We start from the raw sequence: 15,311 nt of genomic DNA on the forward strand, positions 1-15,311 counted from the left end.
TCTTATCGCAGTCCGGACATGCACTTTAGGGCATGCTTACCCAGGGAAAGGAACCCTTAACGGAACTATTCTCCCTGGAAGATGTTTCTTACTACCCATGTAATATAACATAACTAATTGGGCACTTGTCTGATAAAGCACTAATGACCCCTACGCCTGGTCTCCACGCATACCCCGGTTCTTATATAACTCCGGACTATTGGACCAGGAGGTTGAAGCGAAAAGGTCTGCAGCGACAAATGATCTACAATCCGGCTAGAAGGCATTATACATGTCACTGTAATTACATAGTCATGTAGACTGACTAAACTCCTCCTGTATACCATCCAACATGCGTTCTAGCTTACAATTCTGTTGGGAATACTTTGCGGCTAAATGTACTTGCCCATAAACTAAGCTAACGGGGATCTCTTTTCCGTCGGGCCCCACAGGACCGACCTCGGCCATGTGATTTGGGTCTGCCTTGGTATACCGAGTCTTCACCATGGCCCAGGCCTCTCGGGCACCCTGTCGGCAGGCCGATATCTTCCATAATTGGAGGCGCCGCCGTGCTCCTTGAGCTTCTCCATAAGCTCTGCAATGCCCTCTGGCAGGGAGACAGATGGCCATAAGGCCTAGGCAACACCTTGCATCACCTGCCGAACTTGTTCGTGCAGATGTGACAGCTCGGATAGAAGATCACCCGCAGACTCGGGCATTTCCTCCGCGGGACGACCCGTCAGCATACCTACAGACATAACTTTGTTAGTCGGCTTCTTCGCCGAATTCCTTCAAGCACTTACTGAAAATGCCGCACCGAAGCCGCTTATTCTCTTTCTCGGAGTCGGCAAGCTGGCCCCGAATGTCTTTTAGATCCACGCTCAGCTTAATATTGGCGTCTTGGAGATTGTTTTTCTCCCGCCTAACCTCAGCCGGCAAGCGTTTGCCAGCCTCTAGCTGTCGCATAACATGCTGGTCCTCCGGATTTTCTCCGGATTCATCTGCAACATCTGTCTTTAGATCTGCAGCCATGCCGCACATTATATGGTAACCATTACTCTTTAAAATAAATGTTACCAGCATGTGACTTTTTCGGTTCCTGCAATGCGGCCACAGCAGCCCGCAGTTGGGTCTTGCATTCCTCTTGCTCTTGTGTTAGCCTAGTATTCTTCTCTGTAAGAACCTGCACAAATAAGATGATCCTTAAATTATTTCTGCTAACTGTTTCAAGTCTCAAGGGCTACTGATACATATGAATCGTCAGATTCACTTACCCGTACATCCTTTACATATTGATCCGTGGCTCTGGCTAGGCCATCTTGAGCAGCACGGAGGTACGCCTCTCCGGAATTGAAGGCATCAAATGCCTTTGGTGAGAAACAAGCGTCCCAGAGTACGGCCCGGCAGCGCCTATGGTTCATGGCGCTTTCCACTTCTGAGTTAGTAGCGGATAACCTATCCGCATCCTCCGTAGAGGGATTATCCGACGCCTGCCCCATATCGGCTTCCGCCTCTATGTCCGGTCCTGGCGCCCGGCTGGTGGAAGCATGATTAGTACCACTAGTCGTCAACCCGTGCATTCGCACGGGCTAGCTATATATACATTGTATTTATGTTTTTACAACTATTTGTGTGAAATCAGATATATTATGATCATAGTTCAAGAAGGAGATATATTATGAACAACATATATAACTGTACTTTTGTGATAGAAACCCTTAATTTACACATTTCCATGGATATATAAGTAAAAGAAGTAACACTCATTTATTATATTTTTTATTCTCATCATAAATGTTAATATATGTGTACTTATTGAGTCTTGAATAACAAAAACACAAAATATCAGTAATAAGACTATACTGTAAAGCTAAAGCTTTGTAAATAAAATAATGCAACAAACATGCAAAAGAAAGCTTGGAGTGATTGGTTATAATTAGTAAGCTGTCTATTTCTAATAATATAGTTTAATATGTGGAACAACCCTGGGGCCGGGAGGTGTCGTAATTGTAGGTGAATCTTTGACGGAAAGAGAAGTAGGTTATCTCTTTGGCAGAGAAAGAGAAGTGCCTCTAGCTGATACGTATGTGTTGCTTATATGCTGTCCTATCGGAGGAATAGACATAAAGAGACATATTCATTTGTTTGTCTAGTCAAAATAAGCATATTCTATCGTGCGGGAAGAGTGGAGGATATGAAGCTTGGTCTCAGAAAAGCATGGCTGCAACTAAACATAGGCACACTGTTATAAAACCGTCATAACTGTGTAATATCAAACTTGTAGTAGCTGCATATTTCATTTCTAATATTGGAGATGTTGATGCCCTAAAGACATGAAAACTGAGTAGTACATCATAGTATCCTATCTAAAATATAAAATCTGTAGAAAATAACTTCTGCCTTGTTCTTCTCCGTGGCAAAACTATAGAATAGTATGCAAGAAAGCACATTGTCAAGATAATTGTAGTCATTCTGTCTACCAAGACAAAATTCTATATCGAGATAGATCATATATTAAAATCTGTATTGACCAACGATATTTAGATCGCAATTCTAGACTTGCGATGGGAGCTTACTATAGTTCCCAAGAAAGGTATAGATATAAATGATCAAAATAATGAGACCAAGTTTGGTTTATATGTAAAAAGCCTAATAAGATCATATGGTATAGGTAAAGGTAAGCATTCTGATTTTTAAATTTAGAGCATGGAAATATGGATGTACGTATAATTAACATTATAGCTTTAATAGTTTGTTCTAAAGAAATATGGTATGTACCCATATGATCTTATAAGTTTGTACTATAGAATTTGAGGGTTCATATCGATCGACTAAGGTGGTACAAAAGTATGTATCATATTTTTTTTCATAACCTTGACTCTGAACAACAAAGTAGTTTGAGAATGTATATAATCAATGTATTCCTCTATAATCCGTTCCATGATGGATTTCATTCTTCCTGGCAACAGAGGGCACAATCAACTTAAATGTAATTGTTCTGTACAAATAATCAAAATCTTCAAGATAACTGAAGTTCCAAGAAAATATGGGCCTTTTAGAAGGTAGTCACGTGATATGAATTAGGAAGAAAAACTGTCTTTCATAGATTAAGGAAAGTGTTTTTTATCAGTTGCAGTTTGTTCCTATATCAGAAAGATGTTAGGCAGTCAGGTAGGTGCAAAAACAAACATGTGTAAAACTGAAACTCGATTGTCTATTTTTGGAAACAATCAGTTCGGTTAGACATGGTAGAATATACTGCCTTGGTCAGAGGATGTTTGTTGTGGGCAAACAACTGCATGAAGCAGCGCAATATCTAGAAATTGTTCAGAATGTTGGCTGAATTAATATGTTTGTAATAGGTACGCTAAAGAATCCATTTTACAGTAGTTAGAATCTAGTACAGAAGGATCAATGTATCATATGAAGTTAAACGCTAAATCTGTTTTTAGCAATCAATTCCATAGAATCCAGGTATGTTCACGTGTAGCCTATAAAAGATTTTCATATAATATTCATAAATCAATGGCAGATGATTTAAGAAATCAAATCAGAACCTTCATATATCAACAATGTAAAGGGAACACTTTAGACAGTTTGCCTTCAACACCAATATAAATTATGTATAAATGGTGTGATGAAAATAGTAAACGTAAAAATAAAAAAGTGAGACTTGATTGATATCATTACTATTGCTTCATGGAACTCCATTCTTGATCTTGGAAAACCAAGACGCCTCCTTTCATATCACACCTGCAAAGAAGATATTAGATAGCGGTCTCACACTTGATTGAATTCGCCACCAGTTAAATTTGCTGAATTTGCTCGTCACAACTATAAGAAAAGGTAAACACATGAATGAGATAAAAATTCTAGATAGCCATTTAATTAAAATCCAAGATAATATTCTCAAGGTTAGGAAAAACTAATGCACGATATAGTCCACTGAAATGCAGTTGTAAAGTAGCTTAATAATTCCATGATTTGTGTGCTTCGGCGTGCTTGCTCCCTTACTATAGAATGTTCTTTGATTTCATCTAGTAACTTCTCAAGTGAACAGTATGCATGGAATAAAGACTGAATCACGTTAAATACTTAGTCCTTGAATCAAGTCGAAGTTTCTGTACGCAATACCATGATGTATCTCAGTCCACTTTCTCTACCAGCTGAGAACTCATAATATTAGATGTATGTAAAATGTGGGAAAATGTTAACTTAAATAGCCTGAAGTAACTGTTATCACACACCAACTATATGTGCTGTCAATGCTTGCCCATAATGTGCACCAACACCATTTTTCTGTTTTCAAAACAAAATAGATGGAAGAAATGAATATTAGTCTAGCCAACTTACCTACATATGCATTGCACTTGCCACAAATAGCGTCAACCCTATGGACAGGGTATTAAGGATAAACTATATGAGTAAAATTATTAGCAGCAGATTCAAGGGTTCTGAGTTACTTGCCAAGTGGATGCAACAACAAAATCGAACAGTGTCGAGCAAGTAAACGGCTCCACCACCAGTCTGCCACAGTTCTTAGCTCGGCAGCCTTGTTGACTGTGATGGACGTCCAATCTGTTTCAAATATTGGATGGTATAGTTACTTCTCTATATCAGCCTTCATTGGATAAAATTATTAGCAGCCTAAAAGTAGGTGTCTGATTAATTTCTGCACGTCAAGAATTTAAAAGCTAATGAGATTCCAGATTTCAATGATTAAAGAGGAACAAAATCACATGCAGTGTTGGTGCAAGTGCAAGTTAATGCCAGCTCGAGTGCTTACAGCGGCGACGACGAAGCAAGTTGACATCTAGAAGCTAGTACACACATGTACACATGAGCCAATCGATACCTTTCTTGATCAATTCCGCCGAGAACAGAACTTGCATGCACGCAAAAACGATGAGTTGATTGCTTCAAATCATGGTGGTACAAATTCATGGTAGGTGATTAGATGTATAGAAGTTAGATCTAGGCCGCAGGAGAGGATGAATTGGATCATACCCCTTCCTTTTAAATCAATTTCAGCATGGATGGAATCCAGAGCGACCGTAGGGGACGCGCGATGATGATCTGGTCGGGAGAGGCGGGGAACAGAAGGAAACCATAGCCTGCAGGCATGACGATGGGCCTTTTAGGGATAAGTTTATCTTCTATGAAATTAAGGCGGAGAGTCCTGCAGGAAACATGCGCATGCCTCAAATATTCTTTGGTACAACTCCTCCCCTGCATCAACTATGTTGGGACAAATTCATCTGCTGGATTCAAAATAGACGTTAGATTACTCCGTAGCAAGAACTTGAAAATAGATTAGAATCGAGATTTTTATATTAGAGAGGAACATAATCATAGGCTGCAGGAGAGGATCAGATTGGATCTGATCGTACCCAATACTTTTACACTGATTCAAACTTGGATGGATCACCAAAGTCACTGACGTCCCGAAGAAAAGATGCGGCAAGATGGAGGATGAGGAAGATAGGTACTGGAAACGTGCGGATGGACACTCCTTTGAGGAAGGACGATCTTGAGGGGATTTTTATTTACATGATCTTTAGGTTTTTTATATAGGAGTGTGATATATTGGGTTTTCTGTTTTGGGATCGCTGGGGACCTTTTATCTTAAATCGCTGGACACTTGAGGGGAAGAGGAGAGATTGGTCCACAACAAACATTGGTGGAGAGACGTTTATCTTAAATCGCTCGACACTTGAGGGGAAGAGGAGAGATCGGTCCACAACAAACATTGGTGGAGAGACATGGAGCCATGGAGGAGTCTCTTTTTTGATGTTTTTTTTGCATTGGCTGATTGATGGTTAGATGAATGTGGATTACCTGTATTAATCTACACCGTTATAATTCGGTCCCATGTGATTAACAGCTTGTAATATCTGATTAACGTGGTAATTTCTTGGGAGTCAAGAATTAGTATAGGTGTTTTTTTTGCATTGGCTGATTGATGGTTAGATGGCCGTGGATTACCTGTATTAATCTACACCGTTATAATTCGGTCCCACGTGATTAACGGCTTGTAAAATCTGATTAACGTGGTAATTTCTAGGGAGTCAAGAATTAGTATAGGTATAGATTGCAAGACATATTCTGGCGAGCGTTTTTTCTGTTAAAGAAACGCGGGCGTCATTATATTTCAAGAGAGACGACAACCACGGAGCGGGGTTTGTTATACCTTTGCGCTGGCGTCTCCATCCTGACCGCCTTCCTTTTTGGCCTGCCCGGCCTCGGTGCCTCCTGTTGGCGTGTTGCCATGGGCTCGGCATGGCGTCCCGAATGCCTTCCCTGTAAAATGCCATGTGTATATGGTGGGTGAAGTGTCTAAAAGGCGATCCTAATTTTGGAGTTGGAATTTTTTGGTTTTTTACGTGCGATGTAGGGAGCAGTCCGGGATAGTCGCCGTAATGGCCACCATGGCATCATCGCAGCTTAACTGATAAAACTGCCGGTCTATCAGCTCCATGGATATGACTGAATCTTCTTTGAGTGCGGAGTCGAGGGCCTGGTCAGGGTCCTCTGGTTGTGGAGAAGAGCTGCTGATCTCCTTTATGGCCTTTCGCAGTTCCTGCCGCAAAGTGGCAAGGTAAATACTTACGACAACGAATGCGGGAAAAATGGGAGCAGGGAGATATGACTTACCCAGCTTGGAGGATCGTACATGGAGAATACATCCCGTGGTTTGATGCGGGTGAACTCCTCCTCGTCACCCTTGAACAGTTCGGACAGAATCTTCGCTAGAACGGTAGCATTGTCCGGACCCTTATGCCCGCAGCGGGTGGCATCATCCGCCCGGTTATAACACCACAAGGGGTGCCCACGATATTGAAGTGGCTGCACTCCCCGCATTATGCAAATCGACATAACTTCAATTATTGTCAATCCTGATTGAGCCAGTGCTTTGATACGGTTCATCAGATAGAGGACCTCTCCGTTGTCTTCCGCCTGGGGGCTCCGTGGGCGCCAGCTTCGGCGCTTCTTCAGAGGAGCATTGTTGAACTCATGTAGACCCCGCCGAACAAGGTCCGAAAGGGGGACGTCCTCCATATAAAACCATTCCGAAGGCCAGTCTTCAGACGGCTTCTTCGGGGTACCGGACAGGTATCCGGTGTCGGCAATGCGCCATATTTCGGCTCCGCCCACTTGATAAAGTGATTCCCTCTGTGTGCGAGGGACAAGGCAGAATAGCCTTTTCTACAGCTCGAAGTGAGCCTCGCAGCCCAGGAACAACTCACAGAGAGCAACATAGCCGGTGATATGTAGAATGGAGGCAGGAGTGAGATTGTGTAATTGGAGGTCGTAGAACTCCAGGAGCCCATGAAGGAACGGGTGAATTGGAAATCCGAGTCCCCTTAGTAAGGAACAAGGCAGACCCGTTCTCCCATGGAGGGACAAGGAAGGCTCTCCACTTGCGCCCCGCCATTGTAGGTGGCGAGCCCGGCTCAAACAGGCACCATATACACCGGAGGGAGAAATCCCTTAGTCTGCAGCACGACTAATCGGCTGTGCGGGACTGAACACCTCTCCCAATCACCGGGCTTAGGCCTACGGGGGCGGGAGGACGAGCTGCGAAGGCCGGTCATGCTGGAATGGATCTTTCCGAAGCATGCTCTGATGAATTCTCGCTAGGGGAGGATGATATGGATCGGATCTAAGAATCCCCATCCCTTTAATAGACAATTTATTTATCTGGCTAGGGGGGCGAATGTAAAAATGCCCGGGCGCCTCATATTCATTCGACGCGTGGGAGATAGCCCTTATTGGGCACAGAAGCCAAGAGGTTCAACATTTATGGAGCCGGACACTGCTTACGAACACTTGAAAGTTGGAGAAGAACCCGCCTTGCAATGCCGAAGACAACACTGCGCGCCGGACTCATCGTCATTGAAGCCTGGTTCGGGGGCTACTGAGGGAGTCCTGGATTAGGGGGTATCCGGACAGCCGGATTATATCCTTTGGCCGGACTGTTGGACTATGAAGATACAAGATTGAAGACTTCGTCTCGTGTCCGGATGGGACTCTACTTGGCGTGGAAGGCAAGCTAGGCAATACATATATGTATATCTCCTCCTTTGTAACCGACCTTGTGTAACCCTAGCCCGCTTCGGTGTCTATATAAACCTGAGGGTTTTAGTTCGTAGGACAACATTCAATCATACCATAGGCTAGCTTCTAGGGTTTAGCCTCTCCGATCTCGTGGTAGATCTACTGTTGTACTACCCATATCATCAACATTAATCAAGAAGGACGTAGGGTTCTACCTCCATCAAGAGGGCCCAAACCTGGGTAAAACATTGTGTCCCCTTCCTCCTGTTACCATCCGCCTTAGACGCACAGTTCGGGACCCTCTACCCGAGATCCGCCGGTTTTGACACCGACAACCACCTTACTCGAGTCCTCATCCACGTCCTCGACTTCGTCCTTGTCCCTCTTCCTCTTGGGCAATACTTCTTTGCTTGAACCGCACACTTGGCTCTTGCTCTTCATCCAACCCTTGTAGATATTGAAACAAAGGTAGCCATCCATTGTAGCGTAGTGGATGTGGTCTATATCTAGTACAGTCCACTGCCATGCACGATGAAACGTGTGCGGAGGTTTCCTCAGTTCACCGTACGAAGGATGAACCATGGCTCCTGCCAGGGTCAGCATTGGAGGCTAATCAAGGGAGGGCACCAGCCCTTCCTTCTGGAGATCGAAGGGGTCGCCTACAACGAGGCCTATCCAACCCAGGATTTCCTTGTCGTTCCTAAAGTCTACAGTAACGAATTTGACTCGGCCGCCCTTGAGGAACTTCTTAAATTCCTCGCACTCAACGTCGGCATGGCATATGTGGTAGACCAAGCATAAATCATGCACACAAACCGGGATCATGGCGGGCTTCTTCTTCTATGCCTCCTTTAGTTTCTTCTCGCTTCCCAGGATTGTGGTGTACTCAACATCTAGCATAGCGACCCACTCATCATTTGAGTTTTCGAACATGCGTTTGAAGCAAGCAAGGAATTCTTTCACCGTTGCGGAAGAACGGGTGGAGATTTGGGACGACATGCACTTGGGAGGAGGGTTAGGATTAGTGGAGCTGCCGTAATGTGAAAGGACGGGACGACTAGGAGCCGTTTATCGATTGTAAAAATGTCGAGTGGGGGGTGCGTGCGAATGGCAGCGTAGTGGATTGCCTGGTAGAAAAATGGATTCATGCACAGTACTCTGGGGGCCCAATTAGATGTCATGTCTACTCAACGCCCAATTAAATAGATTTTGATGGCATGTCAAGCGTCGGGAAAATTATAGGTGATATGAAGCTTTCCATTCTCCCATGATACGGGCTTCCGAGAGCCCTTGGATCTGAGATCGAACGGTTGCATGGCGTGATTCTAGTCCTATGGGTGAATGTCCTATCCTGGAGGGTTATTCTGCAAATTTTTAGCAACTTAGAATGCGACCGTTCGATCTCAGATCCAAGGGCTGCCAGCAGCCCGTATCATGGTCGCGCCTACCACGACCGTCGCCTCGCTCGCGTGGTTACGCCCTTGGAGATTTAACATGGTGCGTTAGGCTATCTTATGTTGGCATGTCATACATATTCATCACTTAGTCACTCATACAACAAGGTTAGCCAAGGAGTGACCTCTTCCAATGAAATGGTGCTTAGATGAGGTGCTATGGGCACTAAATGGTTTAGCAACTCAAGTCTCCAATGCATATGTGCTTAGTTTTTTGTTGCTAAGTTTGCATCATCTAGGTACACGCGCTTATCACCGTTTCTTCCTGGGGCCACCAAACTAGTCTCTCTCTTCTTAATTAACTTGCCACATCAGATTTTATGCCTATGTGGCAGGTTTAGCACCTGTAGGATGAAGTACAATAGTGGGATATAAGCCCGCTTTACATGGCATTTTTGCATATGTGGGTGAAAGAGGCAAGGAAAAAGTGGAGGAGTGGGCTCTCAAGCAAGAGCCATCCTCTACATGGTGGAGCATCGGGGGAGGCACCTGTATGGAGGTGGTCAGGAATCAGGAGACTCACGCCAGTCGTAGTGGCACAGTTATAATGATAATGGCAAGTCAAATCACCAGGCCCCACTTGTCCAGCAGTAACTCACTGTCAGATCACACAGCCCTATGTTTGCAGCAGCCTACTCCCTCATCTTCTCGCGCCTCTGTCGAACAGACTAGGCGGAACTGCCCCGCCTACCGCGCGGGAAAAGCCCCGCCCTCGACTTTTAAATAGTATAGTATACTAATTGTGTACCCATGGATTGCGTCATGGAGCAAAGCCTCAAGAAAACGGCGGTACACATGTATGGAGTACACAAGAAGCCCGTCGCGTTCGCGTCGCACCCATACGGTCGGTAAGTCTGGCACGCCGCTCTCCAAATGGAACGTGTGTCATATTGTGTTTACACACACCTGTGGGACCGCAATTGAGAACCGACCATAGGCACACTCCCCGGCCCCACAAGTTGGGTGAGTTAATAGAAGAGAGAGACGAGCGATAGTACTACTAGAGAAGTGTTGTAGCAGTACATACGTTGGTACCTGGACGATCCCTGCGAGACAGGGAAGATCACTTCGTCCATGCATGTGACTAGACTCCAGCAGACACGCCTGTATTGGCTATTGTCTACATATCATGCAGGCTATGTTGTAGAGGGTTGTAGTTCTGGTGAGAAATCTAAAAAAGGTTTCTTGTCATCTCACAAAATTAGGTGTCATGTGCTTCGGATCACTACGAGGGTTAAACAGCGACAACTAAGTTGGGCTAGTCATTAGGGGCACATGCACAAAGACTACTCAGCTACCATCTACGTCAAGTCGGCTATGTTAATTAGGACATCTATCGAAGGACCCCTTTTCAACGAGTTTATCTTTAATTTGATCTTTGATCCTTGTCTAGTTTGTCCGTCGTGATTCATCTTGTCTCCGTTGGGCAGTGAGGTTATGATTTCTTCTCATGTGGAATTTTTCGTGTTATATGTTATAATCCGGTGCTTCAGATCAAAATGACGACAACTACGCCTCCGGGGCACGTGCATGAAGACTTCTTGACAGTCATTGCCGAGGTCAAGCCGGCTCCGGCCGGTAGACAAAAGAAAACTAGTACTCCACTATATAGGCAGGAGCCTCAGCGCTTGCTTGCTAGTGTTGCTCTCTTACACTGTCTCGTCCTCTATAGATCTAAACACGACAGCGGTGGCCACACACTCTCTCTACTCACCACTGGTCACAGGTCCAGCCGGATCATCTCTGCCGGGGAAGGTGAGAAGGTGCAATGTTCACGCGGTCGTCCTCGGCAACGGCTCTTACCCACTGTCGGCGCGTCCCGATCAGTGTGGCTTGCCGTTCTCTCCCAAGCATTGCTGGTGAGGGAGGGCCTCTCACCCGTTGTTCCTTGCTGCCATAGTGTGGGCAGATCCGGCCTCCCGCCGCCCACCTAGCGACATCCCGGCGACCCTCAGGTATAACTTCCTTCGAAACCGGCCTTGCTCTACATCCCAAGATCCTAACGTCGCTGCATTTGTATCTTTTACTATTTCTCAAGCCCTGAGGGAGTCCTGGATTAGGGGGTGTTCGGATGGCCGGACTATATCTTTGGCCGGACTCCTGGACTATGAAGATACGAGATTGAAGACTCCGTCCCATGTCCGGAAGGGACTTTCCTTGGCATGGAGGGCAAGCTTGGCGATACGGGTATGTAGATCTCCTACCATTGTAAACCGACTTTTTGTAACCCTAACCCTCTCCGGTGTCTATATAAACCGGAGGGTTTTAGTCTGTAGGACAACATAGAAAACAACAATCATACCATAGGCTAGCTTCTAGGATTTAGCCTCTCCGATCTCGTGGTAGATCTACTCTTGTACTACCCATATCATCAATATTAATCAAGCAGTAAGTAGGGTTTTACCTCCATCAAGAGGGCCCGAACCTGGGTAAAACTTCGTGTCCCTTGCCTCCTGTTACCATCCGGCCTAGACGCACAGTTCGGGACCCCCTACCTGAGATCCGCCGGTTTTGACACCGACATTGGTGCTTTCATTGAGAGTTCCTCTGTGTCGTCGCCATCAGGAAGGATGCCTCGCCCCGTCTTTAAAGACGGCACCGTTGCTAGGGGAGCTTTGGTTGTCGGCCAAACCCTCCGGCTAGGCGGTTTTCTTATGACCGCCTGTTCGGCTTCTGCGCCGACGATGACCTCTCGAGCCATCGAAAAGAATCTTCATGTCAGCTCGGAACTCGCCGAACAGTTAGATCCAATGGAGCTCTCCTCCATAAACGAGCTCTTGGATCGCATCGCCGCCCTGGGAGTCGCTACGGATTATGACCAGATTGGGCCTAACCCGATATGATAGAGATTAACTCTCCCCAAGTCACCCATCACGTTGCCGTGGTAGAGGGACAATGTGGCGACCCCTCATCCATCTTAAGGACTAGCAACGTCCGGATTCCCGATCCCTCCAAGCCGGATACCCGCGGAGGGGAGGATATCACTCAAGACCTGAACATAGAGCAGGCGACGGACTGGATTCATTGGACAACATCCAGGAATCCAAATTTTCGAGTTCGGAAATTCCTCGGCCTCTGAGCCTCAGATGGGGTGAGCCTTCAGATTTAATTCCACCCACCCACCCGAACATAAGCGATCTATCGCAAATTAGGCAAGAGCCCGAAGAAACAGTACATCATTACTGGGCCAGATTCCTCCTCGTTATGAACAGGATAAAGGACTACCGCGAGGAAGACGCAATTTAATTCTTATGCAATAATTGCATAGACAAGGGAATCCTCACGCCATAAGTCGGCGTGATATTACACGCTTCGCTAACTTGGCATCCATAGTACGAATGTACTGTGTGATGGAAAGCGCCTGGAAAACTGAAATCAAATTTTGGGACAATCCGGCCCTGAATACAAACCCAGTGCGAAATAAATGGGTGCATCATCGCCAGATGTCGGGTGGTAGGTGCGACATATGCCAACGGATGGATTATCATTGTGGGAGCCAGTAAGACATCGCCGGTGCCTGGAAACAGGATAAGACGAAGATCTCCACGCCGGCGGATCTTACCCAGCTTCGGGGATCTCCGTGGAGATAACACCCCTACTGCTGCTCTGCGGGGTCTCCGCATGATCACTAGATGAACAAGTAGCTACACAATGCTCCTTGAGCTGTTTGGTGGGAGGAGGAAGAAGGACACGGCTAGCCTGCTTCTTCTCCTTGTGTGGTGTCTAGGACTAGCTGGGGGTCCAACCCTTTGCATGGGTGCCCTGGGGGGTTTATATAGGCCTACCCCCCAGGGGTACAATGGTAATCCGACTGGGCGCGGGGCCCAGCCGTCTGTGACCGCTCTCGCCGGCTTCTGCGCCGACTGGTGGGGCCCGCCGGCTGGTGGGTCCCGCCGGCTACCAACTCCTTGGCAACAGGAAGGCCCCACTGCCAAGGGTCTTGTCGATGGATGGTTACTGTTGCCTCATCCTGATGACGAGGGCTTCGTCGAGGTAAGCATGGCTACAGTGCCGCCGTCCGGCGGGCGATTACCGTAGCCTTACCGCGTCTTGTCTCCTTAATGGGGCGTCTTCTTCGAGGGGTGAAGTGAGCCGGCTGCGGGGAGGCGGCCCCGTCCCGGGCCGACTGGGGGAGGCCAGGCCGCCTTCGGGTGTCTCTCTGCCCGAAGGGGCCCACCGCCCGTGGGCCGTACTGGTAGCCCGTCGTGGATGACATCAGGGTCAACATGGCAACAGTGCCGCGCCGGACGGGTCATGGCCACTCCGTACGGCGCACTGTGGCAGGCGTGCTCCGGGATTCGGCGGTGGCAGGCTTTACTGTAGCCACGCGCCGTCTCATCGCCGCTAGGTGGATGCAAACTTTGAGGGTACGGTCTCGACCGCTTTATGGGAGCCGGCTTCTTGGAGTCGGCCTCCTCATGGCCAGCTTCTTGGAGTCGGCATCTTGGAGCCGGCTTCTTCTAGTCGGCCTCCCAGGGTTTTCTTCATGAGGGGTAAAGTCGGGCCGCCTTCTTCGAGCTGGCCTGGGTGACAGCTAGCAAGGCGAAGGCGGCCCCACGTCTTGGATTCCTGAGAGCCGGACGGGCTCGTAATTTTTTCAGAAGGGCCAGGGGAAGCCGGCTAGGCTACCCATGGCTATTTACTCCGACAGTAGTCCCCGAAGCTGATCGAGCTTCGAGGCGGACAGAGGGACGAGAAGCTTGGTCAGCTTCCTATCCTGAAGAGCCGACTTTGCTTGTGCACGCCGACTTCAGAGAGCTCCGGTTCTCGTAGGCGGGAACACAGACCACGTGGCGAGGAAATCCTGCCAACGCACGCGCGTGACAGGATGTCGCCGCAGGCCCGGGCCCGCCACTCACAGGCCTCGGTCTGAGCGCGGATCTTCCGTGGCCCACGTGGACCGCTCGCCTTCCCGCAGCGGTTTTATTCTGCCATCATGGCACAGTAATCGCGGGACGTGGGGGAGTGGGCACGATCGATCCCCACGCTTCCCCACGCCGCGCCTCCTCGGTTCCGCCACGCGAGCCTATAAGTAGGGGGAGGAGGGGGAGCGACAGAGGTTCGCACGCTCTCTCTCGCTCCGCCCCTTCTCTTCCTCCTCTCTTCCTCTCGTTGCCGCCGCAACCTCCCGTCTCAGCGCCGCCGCGCCGCCACATCGTCTTGCTCCCATGGCGCTATCAAGCTCATGAGACGGCTCCAACGTCCATGAGGACCATGTTGCGTTCCTCCGCCAGACTCGGCGCCTGCCCGACGCCAACCTCGTGCGGGTCTGCCTGGCGCCGGAGACGGAGATCTTGCCAGCACCGGAGGAGGGCAAACGGGTCGTCTTCCGCTCGCACTTCCTACGCGGCTTCGGCCTTCCGGCGAGCGCATTTCTACGCTCCTTCCTCGAGTTCTACAACCTTCAGCCGCATCACCTCACGCCCAATGCGGTGATGCTGCTGTCGGCCGTCGTCTCCCTCTGCGAAGGCTTCTTGGGGCTCCTCCCCACGCTGGAGCTCCGGGGGGAGTTCTTCCAGAGCAAACTCGGCACCGTCGTCGCCGGCGTGCCGCCCCCTGCTGGGCCTTCATCGCCATGAGGAGGGCGGGCGAGAACAACCCGTTCCCGCCCATCCCCCTGATCCAGTCGGTGAAGATCTGGCAGAAGTCATACTTCTACGTGAAGAACGTCACCGAGCAAGGAGACCACGTCAACCTGCCGCCTTACGTAGCCGGCCCGCCGGCTGGGAGGCAGCCGTCATGGAGTTTCCGGTCCCGGTCACTGTCTCAGGCCGGGATTGCTGCCGTCTCCCGGCTTCGGGTGATGATCCAGTCGGAAGG

The 15,311-nt window shown here is 48.3% G+C and overlaps 1 long non-coding RNA gene across 1 annotated transcript; it reads right to left on the reverse strand.

Annotated features, from left to right (window-relative positions):
• Positions 1-3,063: 3,063 nt before the first annotated feature.
• LOC123154825 (uncharacterized) lies at positions 3,064-5,556 on the reverse strand. Its single transcript, XR_006477072.1, has 3 exons — positions 5,370-5,556; positions 4,766-5,237; positions 3,064-4,557 (listed from the first exon to the last, which is right to left on the reverse strand). It is a non-coding gene; the product is annotated as an uncharacterized lncRNA (long non-coding RNA).
• Positions 5,557-15,311: the final 9,755 nt, after the last annotated feature.

This window comes from Triticum aestivum, chromosome 7A, assembly GCF_018294505.1.
Source record: "Triticum aestivum cultivar Chinese Spring chromosome 7A, IWGSC CS RefSeq v2.1, whole genome shotgun sequence".
NCBI lineage: Eukaryota > Viridiplantae > Streptophyta > Magnoliopsida > Poales > Poaceae > Triticum > Triticum aestivum.